Source organism: Amblyomma americanum, chromosome 1, assembly GCF_052857255.1.
Source record: "Amblyomma americanum isolate KBUSLIRL-KWMA chromosome 1, ASM5285725v1, whole genome shotgun sequence".
Classification (NCBI taxonomy): Eukaryota; Metazoa; Arthropoda; class Arachnida; order Ixodida; family Ixodidae; genus Amblyomma; species Amblyomma americanum.
The window spans coordinates 174,951,688-174,958,435 of NC_135497.1; the positions used below are offsets into that span (position 1 = coordinate 174,951,688).

Sequence of the window (6,748 nt, forward strand, 5' to 3'; positions counted from 1 at the left end):
CTGGATCCTTTGCCTGCTCTGAGCGTATGCAGTCTAGTATGTTACGTGAGAGCGCATATCGGACAACTCCATCCACGTATGCCGAGACGTCAGCTTCAGACAGTTCTCTGATGGCTAGTCCCATGTTCATCCCTCTAGCCCGAGAAAGAGTGTCCGCCGTAGCGACGCTTTTACCCGGGACGTGTGTAAGCGTGAACGAGTATTTCTTGAGACGCACCTTGAACCTTTGAATTCCTGGTGGAAGAGAGTCGAGGGGATCACGACCTAGCAACGGAAGGAGGGGCTTGTGATTTGTCTCAAACATCAACGTGAGACCTCTCAGGAATTCGTCGAAGCGCTCCGCTGCCCAAGTCAAAGATAACGCTTCCTTCTTGATCTGCCAATACCTCTGCTCAGTTTTCGTGAGAGATCTGGAGGCATATGCTACAGGACGCCTTTCGCCTAAAAGCTGATCTTGGAGTAAAACTGAACCAAGTCCTTGCGAAGACGCATCCGCCGACACGATTGTCGGGTACCTGGGGTTGTACCTTGCTAGACATCTGTTCGAGCTGAGAGTAGCCTTGATCTTTTCAAAGGCGTCCTCTTGTTGGGTTTCCCCATGACCAATCGCTGTCTGTTGAGGATGCTGCATAGAAGCGCCGACATAGACGCAGCGTCAGGAAGGAACCTTGCGAGGTGGTTCATCATGCTTAGCAAGGAATGAACTTCAGCTACGTTTTCAGGTCGGGGCAACTCCTTGATAGCCCTAATCTTTTCAGGATCTGGGCGCACCCTGCTGCCGTCAAAGGTCATGCCAAGAAAGGTTACCTGCTTGACAGAAAAACATTTTTCTTTGTTGAGGGTCACGCCCATCTGTTGCAGCCGGTTGAGTACTTCACGAAGGCAGCTGTCGTGTTCCATTTTGTTTTTGCCGTATACCAAAATGTTGTCCATATAGTTCAGCACACCGTCTAGGCCTCCTAGGACTTGCGAGAATTTTATTTGGAAAATTTCTGGTGCGGATGTGATCCCGAACGGTAACCTACAGTAGCAGTACCGCCCATACGCCGTAATGAAAGTGGTCAACTTTTGACACTCTTTGGAAAGCCGTATTTAGTAGAATCCGGAATTCGCGTCCAGATTAGAGAAGACCTTAGCTTCCTGGAAGCTCCCCATGACTTGCTCCACCGTTGGCAGCTGATGGCGCTCCCGTCTTATGAAGTGGTTCAGTTGCATTAACTAAACGCCGATTCTTACTGCTCCAGACGGCTTCATTACGGGGACAATAGGCGCGCACCATTCTGTCCGCTCTTCAACCTTTTTTATCATTCCTTCTCGTTCTAGCCTGTCCAGGTCTTCCTTAACCCTTTCTTTCATGGGTATAGGAATCCGTCGGGGTGTAGACACCGCGTACGGGACTGCATTCGGCACAAGGAGTATCTTATGTTCCCCAGATATTCACCCTGTCCCTTGGAATAACTTAGGCTACCTGCTTACTATGACGTCAGCAGTCAGCAATTCATGTAGAAAGTGTACGATTCCTGGGGCTTTGATAGCTGGCAATCTCAACAAGGGCGTGTGCAAGTTGTGCATGACGTAAATAGTTTGTTGCGAACGGTTTTCTTTCCAAGCTATTTCAGCATCAAATTTTCCGATTGTACGGATGCTTGCATTGCTCGGCCCGATCAGATCACCTGCTTGATGCAGGGAACTTGGAAGGAACGGAAACTTTTCACCTACGATAGTCACTTCTGCTCCAGTATCTACTTTCATGCCAACTTCGTGGTCGTTTATCAGTTCTTTGACGAAGTGCGCAGACGCTCTGTTCTGTGATTGCTCGACCGTGCCAAGAAATTTCTTATCAGGTTCGGCAATGCCGTCGAGATTCCCGTCTGCCTGCTTTTTCGAAGTGGCCCAACTTTCGGCAGAACCTGCACCTTTCTTGTAGCGCTGGGCAACTGCTTCTCAGATGATACTGACCGGCACAGAAGCTGCAGCTCTTGTGATGATAAGCATTCTTCTGTACGCGTGAAAATGCTGTCCTTGCCCCGGCTTTCCTCGACTTTACTGCGCCGATACAAGCCTCCGGGACCATACAGTCGTTGCCTTTTAGCTCTGCTTGCTGTTTCTCCACCGTTTCGCTCGTACGCGCTTTTGCCAAAGGCATGTTCAGTGTGAGGTTCGGATCCATTTGTAGTTCTTCCGATAGAGCCTCATCCCGTAGACCAACTACGAACCTGTCTCTAATTAGGCGGTCCTTCATGTCTCTGAACTCGCATCTGTCTGTTAGCCTGCTTTAGCTCGGTTGCGAACTGGTCTGCAGTTTCGCCCAGCTGCTGTCGGCGTTGATTAAAGCGAGCACTCTCATAGACTACATTCTTGGTGTGGACAAAGTAGCTCTGAAACTTCGACTTTACGAAGCTGAGGTCCTTCATTTCTTCATCTTTGACATTTAGTGCCCGAAGAATCTCCCGCGACTTTCTGTCCATTGCATAGAGAAGAGTTCTTAAACTTCGGCTGGCTTCTCGTGTAGTCCGGAGGCGAATCTGTATTCAAATTCGTCCCTCCAGGCGGGCCAGTCCGCGACGTTCTAGAAGTCGAAGGGCCTCGGAGGCTTGATTCCCACCATTCTGAAGTGCTGCTTGTCGCTTGCCACCGGGACGACTTGCTCTTGTTTCAGCAGCTTCTGGTCATCCTCTTGTTGGCGGTGCTGTTTGGTGCTACATCGGAGCCGGCTTTCATCCCATTTCTGACACCATGTCAGACGAGTCAGACAGACACTCATGGTGGTGACCAAGAAATGACCCCTTTTAATGTTCTGTCGCGCAATATATACAAAAAAAGTATGGTGGAGCTGCCATAAAAAAAACGTAAACCAATAAGCTCCTGCCTGTGCCCAGAACGGTCACACGACTTATGTGAGAACTGGGTGAGGGAAAGGAAGGCATAGCGCATATCTCAGCGTGTACCAGTGGGACAGCCGCGCGCACAGTGCTTATCACGATGACTGTTACATACGTGAACCACGCTTTTTATTCACAAAGTAATGAGTGTATAAAGCCAGAATCATTATGAACTACCCCTTTGCTATGGTCGTGTAGTGCAGGGTAGCAAGCCACAACCACACACATGAAAGTGCTGCAGAATGCGGAAGGATGAGACCGCACCATGGTCGTGCAAGGCATTCAAGATATTTATTGTAATTTTCTGGTGTCCGTCTTTCCCCAACTACATGAGGTTGCTAGTCAAAATCTGTGCATGCGACCAGGCAGAACCGACACAAGTATGCCCATGAACTGAAATTTTTGGTGAAGCCATCAACTGTATATCTTTCAAGGTTTTTGTGTATAATGAATCTCAGCATTACTGTGTTTGTTTATTCCACTGATCAGTGTTCCACATCTCTCCGCATGAACAAAGTCATTTATCAAAGGCTGCAGCACTGCAAGCCATCTAGACTTCTTTGCATCTTTCTGGTAACAAAGCATCATTCCTGTCACCTGCAATGCAAAGGCAAATTGCTCAGTGTCATATATACACCCCGGAGTTTGAATTACCGTTTTGCCAAGCCCAGCGGATCAGCTATTTCAAACTCATCCTGGTACGGGATTACCTGTACCCCATGTTCTGCCGTATGTCTGAAAGACGGACACAAGGCAAAGGCACTAAGAAAAACAATCATCAGACACATGACGTCCATTATCAGGTACCACAGCCATGAAAAACTGTATCACGCCTTCACTTGGCACATAATGGTACACAGAGGTTGTTTTCTTTTTATTCAAGTCTTGAGCTGCACAAGATGAAAATTTTCATTGTAGTATTTGCTGCAGCAGTGAGATGACCTGAGTGACATAGGTGCGGCAGTGTCCTACATATTCTGTAAGCAAGGACTGGATGCTACGAACCACAGAACCTGAAACAGTGTTACCGACCAATCTATCAAAACTATCTGCTGGCTCAGGTTGTGAAGATTCTGCTCCTCTTTCGTTATATACTGTACTGTTTTTGCACGTGCATGCTGTTGTGCTTCAATTTTGAGCAGAAAGAGTGGAAAGTTATCTGTGAGAAGCTTTCTATTTGAGTGGTTGCTGGTGCTTTGCTCCTGAGCCGATCTACTCTCGGTGCAAAGAATTGAAACATTGCTCTGAGCTACCTCGATTTCAGGTTCGGTCCCCAACTCTGTCTACATCCACCACACTGGAACAATGCTAGTTGTCTCCGGCCTCTTGGTGATACCTAGAAACATGTCCTGAATGAACCAGCAGCAGAGTTTAACGTGCCGACACATCCTGTAAAAGAGCACACAACAGCTCTTGTTGTATTGTCAAGATGGCTAGCAGTGTGTGACACAAATTTTCTACGGGACGACTTGAGTCTCCCACATGGCAGCACTGGACACACAAAACAGGTTTCGGCAAGTTTTGGTTTGTACGCGCGCTACCTGTGGTGTCTCAACAGATGGTTCCTGAAAGTTCTTTAGCTCTTCAGCGCCATGGACCATGAATCGATAGGACACAAAGCACCATTAAAAACACCGGCGTGGTAGGTGAAATGGTTAAAACGATTCTTATCATGCCGAAAATACGACACAAGGCAAAACCGAACAGTTAGAAGGGCGAGAATGCTGTTATCCACCGGTTCCGCCAATCCTGTTGGCACATTTGATGACGTGACTTTTTCAATCTTCTTCAGGAGCACTCTGTTGCACAAGCTCTGCCATAATCTCTTTTAATATTGGAATTACGTCGTCCTGCACTTCTGGAAGGTAAAAACAGTTGGCCTAAGTCTCTGCACACAATGCTATATAAAGTGTTGCAAAGCCTAGCGCCAACAACAACCTACAGCAATTTTGAAGACATAACCATGTTATGCCATTAACAGCCATTAACTCTAACAGTGGTGAACAGCAGAGTCCGGTAAATGCACGATTAAAACACCTACATGCCATTGACCAGTGGGAAAAAGGTTAACTGCACTTACAGCAACACACAGCACTAGGCCAGCACAGATCTAGAAATAGCCAGTGGGGGGGGGCGTGGTAGGCGAAATGGTTAAAAAGATTCTTATGCCGTAAATACGACACAAGGCAAAACCGAACAGTTAGTTACTAATGTGAAAGACCAGTGCAAAAGACTGAACACACAGAATTGAACACAGGATGCCTAAGTCTACTTCTGTGCATTTCGTATTTCGTATTGCTGTTCCAAGATGCATTACCAACTTCGCCAGCTTTCTGCCCTTTGAAGCATATTAATAAAATGTTGGTCATAAGTACACATTGCTTCAAATCACTCCACAATCTCAGCACTCATTGAGTTCCAATCTGCCAGAGAACTAAAAAGTGTGACTATGCACATCATTCTAGCTATGAAATAGGAACCCAGTAAAATTATTCTAATTACTATTTCAAAGAAAAAAATGGAACACTTTCTTATTCATTCAAATTCAAAAATAGCTGGACAGGTAGCTCGTGCTCACCTGTGAAATCTTTTGACAGTCTCCTGGAAGTACTGTCTTTTAAGTCACACCAAAGGTATTTCGAGTCTGTGATATCCCAGAACCGTTTCTCTTAATCACCGCGATTAGATTGCTTTCCTGGTGTTACGAGAGCAATGGTGGCTTGCTCATGTGAGTAACTGGCACATGGAAGACTAAAGCTGCATCTTGGTGGCACTTCTGTAGTCAGTGGCTGGCTGATTTGGAGCACCTGGCGCACTGAAGACTAATGCTCCGTCTTGGTGGGTGGCACATCTGTAGTCAGTGGCTTGCTGATTTGGAGCACTTGACACACTCAAGGCTAAAGCTTCATTTTGGTGGCACACCTATAATCAGCAGCTGGATGATTTGGAGCACCTGGCAGACTGAAGACTAAAGCTGCCTCTTAGTGGCATACCTGTGGTCATTGGCTGGCTGATTTGGAACACCTGGCACACTGAAGGCTAAAGCTGCATATTGGTGACACACCTGTAGTCAGTGGCTGGCTTATTTGGAGCACCTGGCACACTGAAGACTAAAGCTGTGTCTTTGTCTGCAAAGTCTCCTAATGCATATATGAAAAGAAACACAGCAAGCAGATTTTTTAGCTCATCCATTATTTATTTGCTGCAGAAAAATGAAAAACCTAACAGTGGCAAGTCGTCCTTGCAGTGCTTGCACAAAAGAAATGAAAAAAGTAAATTACTGTCTGCACAACCGTCTGATCACTGCAGCAACTTATGTGCAGCGATGTTGCAGACAGCAGGGAGCGTGCATTGTGCAGCGAGTGAGTACATGCCACAAATTCTCTCGTTCCATTTTCCTCTCAAGATGAATTTAAAACGCCGTGTTGCGCGAACAAGCTAGCTGCTATGTATTTACCATTGGCGGCTGTAGCGGCCGCCTTCTGTCACTGCAGAGCCATGCGTAGTTGCTGCAATGTTTTCTTCTTTAAGTTCACCTCCGGCCTTTACGTTGCAGAAAAAAGTATCTGAACTATTGTTTGTAGTTGTTTAAGACCATTGGGTAAATAAAGCAGCTTTAATGTTCCCCCTTTTACAGTGGAATCCGATGTGCAACTCAACATGTGGGTAAATTTTTCTTATGTTGCGTTGGTCGCATTCCATTTCTCGAATATTTCTCTGCGGCAAGCGCAACGCAGTGACATCCTGGCGCTGCTCACAGGCGCAACCGAACCGACATCTGCTTCCGGCGTTTTGACCAATCGGGTGTGGCCGCTGCTGCAGATTTTGATGCTTTTGATTGACACAAACTTGAAATAGCGCTCCTG

The 6,748-nt window shown here is 46.7% G+C and overlaps 1 pseudogene; it reads right to left on the minus strand.

Moving 5' to 3' along the window:
• Positions 1–1,539: 1,539 nt before the first annotated feature.
• LOC144093635 (uncharacterized) lies at positions 1,540–5,556 on the minus strand (annotated as a pseudogene).
• Between the last annotated feature and the right edge of the window lie 1,192 nt (positions 5,557–6,748).